This window comes from Bos indicus, chromosome 7 (assembly GCF_029378745.1).
Source record: "Bos indicus isolate NIAB-ARS_2022 breed Sahiwal x Tharparkar chromosome 7, NIAB-ARS_B.indTharparkar_mat_pri_1.0, whole genome shotgun sequence".
NCBI lineage: Eukaryota > Metazoa > Chordata > Mammalia > Artiodactyla > Bovidae > Bos > Bos indicus.
This window is the reverse complement of record NC_091766.1, coordinates 93373849-93389880: the sequence shown is the minus strand read 5'-3', so window position 1 is coordinate 93389880 and position 16032 is coordinate 93373849. Positions and strand designations below refer to the sequence as shown.

Here is a 16032-nt window from a genome sequence, read left to right as displayed (position 1 = left end):
AGACCGCCCAGTATGTAGCAGGAAAGGCAAGACGTGATGCCAAAGTATATACCACAGACTGAGAACTGGGAGGAAAACTGGCAGAGGGTGATGTCTTTGATGTGAAGGAATGAAAATATAGTTTTTAGGGATTAACTGAATGTTGGCAGGTATGAGGCTACGTGTATACAAACTACTAACTGGAAGCCTGATCAAAGTGTACTCGAATTATTAGACAGAGGCAACTACAGTTACAGAGCAAAACAGAATCATAGGAAAGCAATCTTATGTGTTAATATGGCAGCAAATGTGAATAATTTATAAGAAAGTGCTTTTTAGTAATACCTTTGGACTATTTAATTTTATTTATATCTGCCCTGTTTAGGTCGTGTAGAACTTTATTTTATGGGTGCCCATTCTTTTTTTTCTGTCCTTGCTTTCTTATCCCATCAATCTACCTACATTACTTTTTTGTGAGTATGGTTAACCTTTCCTAAGTCAACTGGCTGAGTCTACACTTTTTCACAGATAAATATTTATGCGAAACATCTCAGACAAGAATTTTGTCTCACACTTCTTAAGGATTACAGCCTCCTTCCTAATACATAATACAGTCAACAGCATGATGGAAATATTATGTTATCTTAAAACTAAATTGTGCTATTGTCAAATATTCTACTCAGTATTATTTTAAGATGAAATACGAGAAATGGATCATAATTAAAACAAAGCTATAATGTCTTACGTAACTTGAAAATGGAAGCTTGGATTTTTAGTGTTTTGATTTTATACTAAAAATACTTCCTGAACTCTTACTGTTGGTTTCCTTTGCAAAATTGCCTGCTGAAACTCCTTTACATAGATGGGTGCCAAATCATACCAGCTTAACGCTGCTGAGTTCTCTTACTGTAATTGAAATCACATTAAAGGCAGGTATAGTACCAATGTAAACTACAAACACACCTTCATTCAAGGAGAGAGGTTGCAGTAAGCAGAAAAGACCAAATTAACTGTCTTTCCTCTTCTATACTGCATTTCTGTAAACAAGATATGTACTGATGTTGAATGTATCCTGACTTCACAAATTTATAATTTGAAATCAGAGATCTCCAGAACTATCTTGGAAAGACTTTTAAACCTGGACAACCCCCTGCTGTTATAAAGCCTGACAGTGCTTCTGCAGTGTAACAAGGAGGTTTTTATATAAGACTGTTCTTACTAGAACCTGTTTTATATAAGAACATACTTAAAAAGCTAATTTCTTTTCTCCTTTTTGCACTGCAATCCACAAAGTGTGACTAATAATAGATTTAAATTTGCTAAGTGCATTCACTCCTTTGTGCCATCATAAAGAGAATCTATTACTGTAAAATTGAGGCTTAGTTCCAAATTGCGCCATTATGAAGTTTTCTTCCAGCAATGTTTTGTCTCTAATACACTTCCCTCATTGTAATTCTATTGCAAACCTGATGTCTAGCATCAAGTCTCACAATAATTATTTTAAATTGCTACTAGGAACAGTAGTCCTGGTGGGATATATTACTACCATTCTAACAAGATGAATTTCAATGCACTTGTAACCATATTATAGTATATTATGAAAGAAAGAAAATCTTTTGAGTTTTATATCTCTGGACATGGATGTAACACACCAAAAAATAATTTTTATAAACTTCAAAACACTTTATATTTAACTTTTATTTAAACCAATTATAAGTCATAAGAACAAATTAGGATATTTCACTACATGGGCCATTAATAGCACTCTGAGTGATTTGAATAAATATGTGTAAATATAAAAATAATAGTAATGCTACTACTTAGAATAAATATGCATGAAAATATATTTATATGGTACATTTAAAAGATAATTTATATTAGATTACCATCAAAGAAAGGCACCTGAAAACTATTAAAAAATGAAACTGACAAAATTTTATTCTTAATCTTTCCAAGATTTAGGAGTCATTTAAATAAATGAACTACCCCCAAAGTTATGTTTAAAATAGTTTATTATATAACAGAAACTTTGAAAACATCATGTCATCAGTCTAAGTCACTAGTTTGCTAATATATCCGTAAATCAGGATACTACCTGAAATCAACATAGAAACCCCTAGAAAACATTTTAGTCACCCTGAAACTTAGGTGATGGTTTAACAGTGGTGTTATAAAATACAGTGTGTGTTACATGACTGATTTTTACATTATTACTGGAGGCATTCTAAAATTCACCATACTGATAAGCCTGGAGGCTTACAAATAATTAATTGAGACGATAATCACTTCAGAGTCACTAGAAGTATAAATCTTGAATTTGGAGCCTAACAAAATTATTGTGAAGAAATAGTAAAGTCAAGCTTCTGCTATAGATAAAATGATTATAAAATGATGGTCTGAGATCAAAAGCTAGTTCAATCTTAATAATTTACATAAGTCGGCACATAAAATTTAGAAGAAACTCCAAGTATCAATTCTGAATCTGCAGGAATTCCTTTTTAAAACTATTCACATATACTCCAAATGAAAATCACTTAGCTTTTAGCTACCTAAAGAAATTTAAATTTACTCCCTGGGGTTGACCAACTGGGAAAAGTAAATCTGCTTACTTAACAAAAAAGGGGCAGTTGAATTTACATTAACAATTTAGCATTTTACTTTAAATAATAATGGAATGAACACACCGTATTACACACCAGCCCACATGGAGCTACTGAGTAGTGAGAGATTACACCGAAATGGCTGCAGTGGCCCTCCGATCTTCAATAGCATCCTGTAGCATTTCCAGTATAAAGTAAAATCTAGAAGTACTTCGATATGCCTGGGCATTACCTTTAGAAACCTAAGACGGGTATATTCTCACTATTAGGTTACCTCGCAAATTTTTAAATTGTTTTGTAGCTTAGTTGCTAAACCTGCAATCGCTTACGTTGATTGGGAAACTCTGGTGTTTATCAATAGATGTGTTCTTACCTTTGCGTTTATTCCTCTATTTATATTTACTCCTTTATATATAAGTTTGCATGCTGTGCTAAGTCACTTCAGTCGTGTCCGACTCTTTACGACCCCGTGGACTGTGTAGCCCGCCAGGCTCCCCTTTCCATGGGATTCTCCAGGTAAGAATACTGGAGTAGGTTGCCATTTCCTTCTCCCATATATAAGCTTACATGATTTAAAATATGCTATGATGTTACAAGGGCTTCCCTTGTGGCTCAGCTGGTGAAGAATCTGCCTGCAATGCGGGAGACTTGGGTTCGATCCCTGGATTGGGAAGATCCCCTGGAGAAGGGAAAGGCTACCCACTCCAGTATTCTGGCCTGGAGAATTCCATGGACTGTATAGTCCATGGGGTCTCAAAGAGTCGGACACAGCTGAGTGACTTTCACGCCTCATACCCAAAGGCAAAAATGTCCATTATTTACAGTGTTTTTGGTCATAGATCTATTCTCCAAGTGGCATTGTTATATTGCCAAATGACTCCGTAGAGGTTTCACTCCACACTTTAAGGTTGGGGGGGGTGGGGAATAAGTCCAAGTTAATAGAAACATTATTAGAAACAGAAGGTGTCTTGGCTCTCAATTTTGTTAATCAAAAAAAAAAAACATAAACCTTTTACAATTTTCCAGCATTACCTTGCCCTTCCCTTTTGAATTAAAAACGGTTTTTTGTGAGATCCTAATAGAACCACTTGTCCAGAGAACATATTAAATTATTGGATCCCCAAGAGCATGACTGAAAAAAATATGCTAATCCTTTCAAAAGGCTTATCAATACCTTTTGAAATCAGTACTGATTTTAAAAGGATGATAAGGAAAGCTGTTATTTTGAATATCATACATATGTTTCCCATTCCTCTACATTTCTGACAATAAAATTTTCAATTTTATTGAAATTTTACTAATTTTATCAATTTTATTAACTTTCGATTAACTCCTGCATATTCACCAATGATTAATTTCCTGACGGGAATTATTCTTCCAGCCTCTAGATGAAATTGATTTCAGGGAGTTGTGTAATATGTTGAAGCTCTTTAGAAGAACCATACAGCAACTAGCCAAATCCAAAAATCTTAAAGGACGAAGAATATTACATCTTCCAGATTTTCTGAATTTGCATGATCATGACTGTCCTGGGTCACTTATAGTATAGATTCCCAGGGCCCTTCTCAAGCAGTTTTGTTTGCCTAAACCTGGGATAGGGATGAAGAATCTTAAATCTAGCCTTCTGTATTTGAGGAAATTGAGAGTTAAAAAAAAATTCAAGGATTTGGGGCAAGATTAAATTGCTTTTGAAAAGTCTGAGTTGATGACTCAGAAATCTAAAGGGAACACAGTTCTCGCTCATCTTGTGTCTGTTTGTGTGTGTGTGATTAGGGTATTTTGGTTCAAAACAGGTTTCCTTTTTAAAAGACAGGTTAGCTAAGCATAGCAAGTGTCTGAAGTGATGTGTTTGATTGACAGTGAATAAAAATAGTTATTTTACATTGCCTAGAAGCACATAGTGAGGAGAGCATAAACCTTGAAAGGACCCCAAGATTTCTAGTCTAGCGCACTACTTACTAGGAAGAGCTACACCTAACATCTCTTAGAGAGAGGGTTCATTTATATGTCAGATATCTCAAGGAAAGGCACTTCTTTAACTGCCCCTGTTAATCTCTCCCCGTGCTTAGTAGAGAAATATTATAATTAGCATACATTTCCTTTTGCTATCCCTTTCTTTTCATTTATTAGAAACCAAACACAGCATCTCAAACTTATTTGAGTATTGCTAATTCATAAAGCAACCACATTGAACAATAATTATATGAATACATATAGATATCCATAATTATTACAAAGATATAAATATGAACTTCTTAAATCAAACACAAGCTGAAGATGTACAGTAGAGATTCATACCTTTTTTTTGGAAATAAGAATTCCTTTCACATTATAAGATAAGCTCTCTGCCCATCAAAACTTGCAACATATCCATATACTCCCCCCAGATATGCATATGCTTTCAAGAAGTTCATGGACCTGGAAGCTGCCTGGGTTAATAAACTCTTGATGTGGTAGGAAGAAACCGTCCCTGAAATACTAAGGGTTTAGTACATTTTCTCATACATTAAAGAAGGCAAATTATCGTCAAAGCTCAAATAGTATAAAGCTCTAATTCATTAATATTGTTTTAAAAATCAGAAGATGAAAGTTGAGCTATATTGACCATGTAATTATACTGTAAATCTGTGTAGCATGAAAGTGAATGCTATATTTCACCTGAGAATAAGCACTGAACAATTTTAATTTTTTTCTAGTTTTTAACAAGGTTGAGCAATGAATCTATATTTTCTAATAATCTTGTGTAGATTATTCTTGATTATTCCTAACCACTATAGGAGTTAGAGATAAGACCAGCCCATTGAATTCATAAGGTGGTTCTTTGAAGGATTCTAATAGCCAGAGATGTAAGGATGGATATGAACAGGAGGGAAGACGACTGTATTGAAATGAAAAGCTTGTATTGGCCCATTTCCAGGGAATACGCACATTACACCCTGAGTTTGCTGCTGAACTGCCATTTCCTTCTTGGATCACATAGGTATGAAGACCTATTTCCAAAACAGCTCATCATGTTACAACGCAACACCAATAGTTCTTGACTTAATCCTTGACTAAGAGAATCAAATCCAAGTCAAATTACCCAAGGGGAGGAAAATCTTTTACAGGCATACTTTAACTCAGAAAATTGCCATATTTTTGAAGCTTGCCATTAACTCCATTTTAGCTTATGATCACTTCAGTCATGAGAAAAATACACAACTTTAAAACATGAATAATGATTTTATAAAATGGAAAAGTGTCTACCATCCTGTCCCTCCTCCACCATCATGAGTTTTTTCCCTTCTGTGATTTTCTCACAACACCATTTCCCCACTGACAGGATTCCATGGGGTTGCACCGTGAAGTCTCCACCTTCCACACGTGCATCGGGCTGCCTTCTCTCCCTGCTGTTTAAGCATTCCAACCTTGGCTAGAATTTTCCTTGTGTGTAACCTCTGTAAATTCTCTTCGTGAGTGGTATCCAGGACATGCGTTAGGTGTTCTTAAAAAGCTTCTACTTACAACGTATTAAGGTAGAATTGCCATAATGATAGAAGCTCAACAAGAAAAATCCAGCCCTGCCCACTGCCATGAACCTTTTTCTCCCTCCCTATTTACCACTCCTAGGGGGTATGAACTCTTATATTCTTCTATTCCCCTCCAATCAAATGCTATTGTCATGAATAAATATTTATTAATACCTACTACCAATTCAGAGAGATGACAGACGTGGTCTGGTCTCTGTACTGTTTAGTTGGAAAGTTAGAGCCTGCAAAAAAGTGGTTAATAGCAACATGAGATTGTACAGAACTAAGTGATACATGACACCCTCTAATTTATCTGTTCAACAAACCCAAATTTCCATACATTTATGTTGCTTTAAAAGAGATACATCTGTAATCCTTGCCTCACAGTGGCTTTTCAGTAAGCCTGTGTCTTCTGGCATAATGAAAAATAATGTGATAATACAGTGACATGTTGCTGTGACTCCGGGCTATTTCCATACAGGCAGAGCAGTCTCATGGGTCCCGTGGTGGAATGAGATTCAGGAGACAGAGATTCTAATCTGAGAAATGCCCCTGATATTGTATGTGACCTCAAAACAAGTGACTCAACCTCTCAGTTTAAGTTCTGTCATCTGTAAAGTAAGCTTAATTAAACTTGCCATCATAGAGACATTATGAAGTCTAGCTAATTAAAGCCCATTAAATGTTTTGAAGATATAAAGTGCTTGCTTCACAGTCATAAAAATAAGCCAAAAGTAGAGTGCCCTTTTATTAAAATACTAATTTTTGTACAGTCATCACACACAATGATACTGATGCCCTCCAGAGCCTAGTTGTAGCGGTAGGTTTGCCCTGATTGACTCTTCCTCTCTCATTTGGTTAGTGACTAGTTGTACTTAAGACAGCTGAGTAAGATGAGGTATCTGCCTGTGACTATCAAACCCAGTAAAACTAAGTGGCTACTCTGGAATTGAACCAATGATCTAGGTCTCATTAGCACCATCAGCTAGTCAACTGAGCTAATTGGATTCCACATTGATAATAATGTAACAGTACATGGTTTGACTTATTTTTTTTTCCAAAGCTTTCCGTAGATTGAATTTCAATAACCGTAAAAAATTAGTATGAGTAATTAGAGGCAAAGACAATAAACTGGACTTTATTAGATGTCACTAACATCCAAGGGATTAACTCTTGCTGTCCCTGGCAGGCCTGAGTCCTTAATAGGCTCATGACTGCCCCCCAAGAAAGTGAGGTTTCCAGATGAGGAGACTAATAAAGCCAAGACCCTCCTGATGAGGTGGGGAAGGGTCCTTGTGCATCTCTTGCTTGGTGAGAGTCTACTGGCAAGGATTAGAAATTGTTCGAGTGTGTCTGTCCTTTGGAGGCTAATAAAGTGACGATGAAGATGCCTTGTGCTACAGAAAACAGTCCTAAGTACTAAATAAAAAATGCCTCGACACTGAGCTCATAACTTTGCCTCTTGGGATTGATTATATCTTTCGGCAGAGAACATGAGGCAAGCCTTAATGAGGAACTGATATTAGGTGGGACCGTTTCTGTAATTCTTAGTTCTTTGAACTTTCAGGCAAGGTTAATGTACATGCTATTTCATGGAATAAAACAAAAATATGTGATGTTGAAATATTCCCTTTCGAGAAATACGAGAGTAATAGAATCCTGCAGTGCTAACAAAGTAGCATGTAAATCTTAGGGTGTATACTTCAGATTTCAAGTGGAATGAATGGCCTATTTAGGTAAACTTAAATTCTGCACATCTGAAATACTGGAAATTAGCTCCATGATGTATGAACTCAAATAATAATGTTCCTGACGTAAAAACAAAAAAGATGGAAATTAAACATCTAGTTATGAATACCGCGTCTGCACAATGTGCTGCATGCACTGCATGTGTTAGAATTTCTTCTCAGTTCTTTTTTTAATCTTTTATTCATAGCATTGCAGGTGATGAAAAATTTATGCCTTGAGTCTGGCATTGAAATTAAATGCAAAATGAAAACAGAAGCAGTTTATACTGACAGCTTAAATATCTTTATCTAGCATACGGTTGCACTATAAAAATCACTGGGAGACTTTTTAAATCTCCCACATGTAAAAAACCAAAAAGTTGTGCAATAATGAATAAAGTTATTTATCTAAGATATCAACAGAAAAGTTGTATTAGCACTCTTTGTTAATTTCATTTCGCTCTATTTTGCTGTTTCTGTTTAAGCGGCTCAGATGAACATGAGCTTTTAAAAATACTGCACAACTTAGTCGTTGATATTAATTCCTTGGAGTGGCTGGAAACAATTGATTTTTGCAGTGTATTTAATGAGTGTGATTTCTCTGGTAGGTTTATGTCTTCAGCTGAATAGAAAACATTAATCTGCACCTAAGATAGTTATGCTGTGGTAAGGTTAATTATTCAGGTGAATCAATTTGCTCATCCCTGTATTACTATGACTGATGTTTTGGAAGAATGGCAATAATTACAATAATATCCACAGTTCTTGGATATGTGAATTTTCAAACGTCTTTCCTTACTTAGAATAGTTGCAGGTAATTCTATACATGTTGTTTTATTAGTCACAACTCTACTCACAAAATGAGATTCCCTGTAAACGGTTCCTATTTTCTGGGGATGTCGAGTCTTTTGTCCTAGACATATCTGTATATACTACGCTGCATTGAAATGTTTTCTGTGGCTTTTGTTGGTGAACTCATGTTGAATCTCAAACAGTTAGCTCATAATGTAAATTAATTGAAGAAAATAAATGCCTCTTAATTTTGTGAATAATGCACAGAGGTTTAAAATATATTCAATCTACTTACATTTTATAAATCATATATATTTATAAGAATTCAAAAAATAAGATTAGGGTTACTTAGCATTTAAATAACTAAAGTACAAAATTTAGAACTGTCTACAGTTACATCAGGCACCAATACTAAACAACCACTTAGAGTTCCATATTTAGAAGACTTCAGCACACAGCTTAAAATATTTTGCACTCAGCCCCTGATTTGTAGCTTTTTCCTGGATGTTTTATGTAAACATACTGTGTATAATTAAGCAGATAATTTTATACAATATTAATTGCACTAAGAGTGCAGTGAAAGTTGTTTAATTCAGTAATTCATTTCCATTTTAATAATTTTAATGGCATAAGATTACCAAATCAACTTCAAATATCTCTGGCCTTTATATTACATTATGTGAAGAGTTCAGATAGTTATAGCATCTTATATTATACAGAATATATTTATCACATCTTGTTACTAATAAAAAGAATCTTGAATTACCCATATTGAAAAAAAATCTTCAATGCACTTTTTAATCCAATATTAAAGATACTTAAAGAAAGGTACCCCAAAGCTTTGACAGATCAGATATTAGATTTTAAAGTATATTAGTACCTGTTTTGAGAACATAAATGGCTGAGGTGGCCTGTGTCTTTGAAAAGCAGTTGATGAAACCTATTGCTTTTTTTTTGTTCTTTGCAGGTAGCCTATACCCAAAAAAAAGTGGGTTTAATTAATTTCTTCCCCTTTCATGTAGCAAAATTAATTCTAGGTGTTTATTATGGGAAATGAGTGACTGTACTAACTTTTACGTGTGAAGATAATGTCTGAAGGCACTCTCCAAATCAACAAACTACAGGCTCACATTTCTTTCTTATTTCTTTCATCATGTACAGATTTAATATCATCAGGAATAAATCTAAATTGTTTGCTTCTTTCCTCCTAATTCTTGAAGCAGTGTAAAAGCCTGGAGAGGTTTGAAGTGACAGGATTACAAGCAGTCTTTTGCATACATGGCCTTTAGGGATAAGCGGCTACCTTGCATCTAATAAACAAGAAAGTGAATTCGTTGAATAATGAATTAAGTGGCATAAGTTGTGATAACAAGGAGCAAATGTAACTTCAGACGAATGGTATTTGCTTTGTGTGGGGTTATCTGAGAGGGCTGATGCTCCGCCAAGGGAGACTGAAAAAAGGCTCATTATATTAAGATGTTCTTTTACAGAACACAGTCTAAAATGATCTTGCAGTTTTTTCTCCCATTTGCCGGACTCCTTTGTGTGCTTCTATCAAATCAACCACCTCCACCAGGGGGATAACTAGGATTCTTTCAGTGTTGTTTAAAATGAAAATTCCTAGTGAGTTTTAGATGGGTCACCCAACAATTAAATAGAGATGTCTAATTGGTTCATCCATATTAGGGTCAGCAGCTGGTTACAGAATAAAAGGTTGTGGTGCCCCATTGCATAGTTCTGAACCAAATTAAATTATTAATCTACTCTTTGCTTCAATGTAGCTTCACGGGGATTCCTAACCTGCCATGCTGAATAAAACAGAACGACTGCTTTACATTTTCATTATGGAAAATTATATTTTAAATTGCAAATGCTCTCCTATTTAACTTGCATTGCGTATCTCGTTGGATATGTGGAGAAGTCTTCAACGGTCAGTGCTTATAAGTTGTTTTGTTAATTTCTAGTTGTAGCTGGAAACTATTAAAAAAGATGATTTGCACAGGGTACCAACTTTCCAGCCAGAACCAACTGGGCCATGAAAAGCAAAATTGAGACTTAGGGGGCCATTATCTTTGACTTTTAAATTTAAAAGTCACAATTAAATAAGTATCTTATAGGAAGCTTTGTATTCTAACATGAGCTTCAGGTTAATTCAACCAAGGATTCTTTCATGATAGCATGATACCAATTCCTTTCTGGGCTCAAAGTCCTCATTTTTGTGACCTTCTGTCATTTGTTTTTTTTGTTATTTAACTACTCTGAAGTGAATGCTGTCCTTGTGGAAAAAATATAGCTACATTCAGTTTTCTAATAACGTGTTTAATAATGTCAATAATTCTATTATCAACAGTAGGCACAATTGCAATTAAAACTTGCCATACTTCCCTAGAAATTACTTTGTGAGATGTTTTCTGTCAACATTTTAATATATGCCCACTCTTCATTTTTACTTAACATAATTTTTTACAGCAGTTTTACATAATAATTTTAAGCGAGGAGAGCCATAGCAGAATTAACTCTAAAAGCAGGTTGAACTTTAGAATGCAATATGATTTCTAAAGCTAAATCTCTTAGTAATCACAACTGAATGGGTGTTCCATTTTCGATGTATCACATGGACTGAAGCTCTGAATTTCCTTCATTGGTTCATGCATGCATTTGGGTACGTGTATATGTTAGCTGTGTCTTTGGGGACACAAAAAGAGCTGAAGACCAGTGAAATGTTTTTATAAACTAGAAGTATTTTGTAACCTAACTTGCTCATTTATTCATCAAAAACTTATTTAGGGGACACATACTATGTGCCAAGTACTATCTGAGGAGCCACATGAACAAGAGGAGGTGAAACAAGATAAAAATCACTTCTGCTGTGGAGTGTACATCCCAGAGGAGGGAAGCGAGACCATGAATAACTCAATAAGTAAATAAGCAAGGAAAGAAGAAAGCAAAGTATTAGAAAGAAAGCAAAAGAATATTCAGAGCATGATGAAAGAAGGAGCTTTTGTAGGTAGGAGTTGTAAAGAAAGGCCCTTCTGAGGAAGAAGCATTTTTGTTGAGACTTTAGCCATGAGATGAGCTTTCCAAACAGAGAATACCAAGTGCCGAAGACCTGGGGGTGGGAAAAAGCCTGGCACGTATGAGAAACAGAAAGAAGCAAGTTTGGCTTCACGGGAGTGCAACCTGGGTGGTTCCACAGGTTTCCATGATGGAAGAGCCCAGTTTAATACTCTCTTAGCATCACCATGAAATTCATTATCATTTTGTAACAAGGGATCTTCCATTATTCCTACAAGTTACATAGCCAGTCCTGGAAAGAAGGTTAATAGAGTTGAAGGGTGTGTATGTGTTTTGGTGGGGTGGGGGTGGATGTGCATTAAAAAATAAGGCCAGTAAGTGATAATTATGGGCATGTGTGGTACTGGCACCAGTCGAGTTTTTGAAAGATTAGTTGCACTTAACAATACAGTCATTTTTGTTTGATAGGTAGAAAATGGAAACACTATTTTTCATCTGTGTTTAGCCAAATCCTCCGTACAGATGATAAATTCCTTAAGGGTAATGTTGGTCTCTTCTGTGTATTGTGTACACTTCACAGCACCATGTGATCAGATATTCCACAAATACTAATTGCAGCCAAAAGGAATTTGTATTGTCTTTTAACCTGATAGAGCTTCCTTTGAAAAAAAAAAGGGGGGGTACATTTAGTGTTCAGATTTGAATTCTTGCTTTCTTCTCATAGTTACATCGTAGTACCAAATCTGCCTGACCATTTTAACAATTAGGTCAAATCATATAAAACTTTTGATATTCGACCATTTTTTTTGACCTAGAGAATGGCAATTTCCATGGTTCACAGAAGATTGACATTGCAGGTTTATTTAAGGAAATAAAACGCAAGTCTTCCGAGCATCTTTGTAACCCCTGCCGGATTTATGTAACAGAGGGAGAAACAACGAGAACAGGCCTGTTCATGAGCACAGCATGCTGAGCAGTGCCGTCAGGCCCGCACCCATGGGCCTCCTTAGAGGGAAATCCACGTTGCAGCAAAGCCTTTCTGCCAGTCAGCAACTCCCCCCACCCTCCAATAATGGAGACCATGGCTTGAGACCCACTTTCTACTACATTCTGCCTTACAGCAAGTGATGAGTTGCCGGAGTTACTGTGTGAGTGGTCCAAGGCCACGCCATGGCTCAGAGCCGCAGTAGGCTAAAGGGCTTGGGTCTACGCACTATTATTGACTGACAACCCTTCCAGTTGGCAAATCTATTTCCATTTCTTGATGGCCATGGTGACTTACCCAGTGATTACCAATGACATTATGGGATCATGGCAACAGAATTTTGCCAGCAGGGGGTTATATCAGGATTTCTCTGATTAGGACAGAGGTGATTTTAGAATTCAAATGAGGCAATGAGTGACAAATTCTCAAAAAACCTTCTGTGTAGAGGCTTTTGTGGTTTGCACCTTAACTTTTGCTTTGAAAGGGTTCTTGGTTCTAAATAAGCATGGTCAAGTTGCTTCTTCCCCAGTGCTCTTACATTTTAGCTGTACACTAAAATCCATTCGTTTATGAGTCTTCCACTTGCATATTCTTTTTCCTGTGCTTTTTGCTTTCTTCCCTTTCTCAAAATCTTGTACACTTCGAACATTTCGAACCTATCTATCTATACATTCCTGAAGTCAGTAGTGGGATTAGGAAATATGTTCTTAGTAACCTAGAGAAAATGAAAAACTCCTAAGACAGTTTTGCCTTACCTCAAAAACACTTCTTAAATGTATTCATGATCCCCCTTTCTATTATCCCCATTACTGGTCATAGCCTTCTGCAGAGTGTGACAACATAATATCTATTTATCCCCAGAACTCTGAGATACAAGCATGTGTTTGATTCCCCGCCGCTAAACTCAAGCTACTCACAACCTCCAAATAAAAAGTGATTAAAAAATTCCAACCATTTAGATATTGAAATCTGTATAGTTTTCCTTTTGATCTTTACACTGGTGTTAGAAATACTCCTCCAATGAATGAATGCTCTCAAGGAACTTACATAGAGATTTTTTTAAATGTTCAGAGCAGGTACTCATAATCTGGTCCTGGGGAGTCAAGGAAGGCTTCCTGACATGTTAGCTGAAATTAAACCTATTTAAGAGTCTGCACATGCCTCCTTTCTCCCTAGATCCATGCAACCCTAAATAAAAGGCTGATATACTTCAAGATTGCTTTCCACAGGGCACCATGCCCTGACCAGCATCTACTTCTTTCTGTTTTCCTTTCCCAAAGAACTTGTTCTCTTCTCTGGCTACAAAGGGCTTCTTTAAACCTTTGATGCTACTTTATTATTAAACAAAGGTTGCATGTTCTGTGGTTGATTACAAGTTGTAAATAACACAATAAACTGTCAAGTGCAAGGTTAACTTTTAGAGACAAAGTACACTTAAGCCAAAGGAATGACTCTCTAGTAGTAGGAATTTCAGCAACTATGGCAGGTGAAACAGTATGAACAGTATGAAAAGGCAAAATGATAGGATACTGAAAGGGGAACTCCCGGGTCGGTAGGTGCCCAATATGCTACTGGAGATCAGTGGAGAAATAACTCCAGAAAGAATGAAAGGATGAAGCCAAAGCAAAGACAATACCCAGGTGTGGATGTGACTGGTGATAGAAGCAAGATCCAATGCTGAGAAGAGCAATATTGCATAGGAACCTGGAATGTCAGGTCCATGAATCACGGCAAATTGGAAGGGGTCAAACAGGAGATGGCAAGAGTGAACGTCGACATTCTAGTAATCAGTGAACTCAAATGGACTGGAATGGGTGAATTTAACACAGATAACCATTATATCTGCACTGCAGGCAGGAATCCCTTAGAAGAAATGGAGTAGTCATCATGGTCAACAAAACAGTCTGAAATGCAGTACTTGGATACAATCTCAAAAACAACAGAATGATCTCTGTTTGTTTCCAAGGCAAACCATGCAATATCATGGTAATCCAAACCTATGCCCCAACCAGTAACACTGAAGAAGCTGAAGTTGAATGGTTCTATGAAGACCTACAAGACCTTTTAGAACTAACTAACACCCAAAAAAGATGTCCTTTTCATCATAGGGGACTGGAATGCAAAAGTAGGAAGTCAAGAAACACCTGGAGTAACAGGCAAATTTGGCCTGGGAATATGGAATGAAGCAGGGCAAAGGCTAATAGAGTTTTGCCAAGAAAATGCACTGGTCATAACAAACACTCTCTTCCAACAACACAAGAGAAGACTCTACACATGGACATCACCAGACGATCAACACCGGAATCAGATTGATTATATTCTTTGCAGCCAAATATGGAGAAGCTCTATACAGTCAGCAAAAACAAGACCGGGAGCTGGCTGTGGCTCAGATCATGAACTCCTTATTGCCAAATTCAGACGTAAATTGAAGAAAGTAGGGAAAACCACTAGACCATTCAGGTATGACCTAAATCAAATCCCTTATGATTATACCGTGGAAGTGAGAAATAGATTTAAGGGACTAGATCTGATAGAGTGACTGATGAACTATGGACTGAGGTTCGTGATATTGTACAGGAGACAGGGATCAAGACCATCCCCATGGAAAAGAAATGCATAAAAGCAAAATGGCTGTCTGGGGAGGCCTTACAAATAGCTGTGAAAAGAAGAGAAGCGAAAAGCAAAGGAGAAAAGGAAGATATACCATTTGAATGCAGAGTTCCAAAGAATAGCAAGGAGAAATAAGAAAGCCTTCCTCAGCAATCAATGCAAAGAAATAGAGGAAAACAACAGAATGGGAAAGACTAGAGATCTCTTCAAGAAAATTAGAGATACCAAGGGGAATTTCAGGCAAACATGGGCTCGATAAAGGACAGAAATGTTATGGACCTAACAGAAGCAGAAGATATTAAGAAGAGGTGGCAAGAATACACAGAAGAACTGTACAAAAAAGGTCTTCATGACCCAGATAATCACGATGGTGTGATCACTCACCTAGAGCCAGACATCCTGGAATGTGAAGTCAAATGGGCCTTAGAAAGCATCACTACAAACAAAGCTAGTGGAGGTGATGGAATTCCAGTTGAGCTATTTCAAATCCTGAAAGATGATGCTGTGAAAGTGCTGCACTCAATATGCCAGCAAATTTGGAAAACTCCGCAGTGGCCACAGGACTGGGAAAGGTCAGTTTTCATTCCAATCCCAAGGAAAGGCAATGCCAAAGAATGCTCAAACTACTGCACAATTGCCCTCATCTCACACACTAGTAAAGTAATGCTCAAAATTCTCCAAGCCAGGCTTTAGCAGTACATAAACCGTGAACTTCCAGATGTTCAAGCTGGTTTTAGAAAAGGCAGAGGAACCAGAGATCAAATTGCCAACATCTGCTGGATCATGGAAAAAGCAAGAGAGTTCCAGAAAAACAC

The 16032-nt window shown here is 36.6% G+C and overlaps 1 protein-coding gene across 3 annotated transcripts in view; it reads left to right on the top strand.

Annotated features, from left to right (window-relative positions):
• Positions 1 to 16032, top strand: part of KIAA0825 (KIAA0825 ortholog) — a 430821-nt gene that overhangs the window by 321254 nt on the left and 93535 nt on the right. The window contains exon 21 of one of the 3 annotated variants that reach the window (XM_070792129.1): positions 1 to 16032. This exon is cut by the window's left edge and continues 46216 nt beyond it; it is cut by the window's right edge and continues 22844 nt beyond it. The exons of the other annotated variants lie outside the window; for them this stretch is intronic. The gene's annotated coding sequence lies outside the window, so the exon portion shown is untranslated. 3 annotated transcript variants of the gene reach the window in all.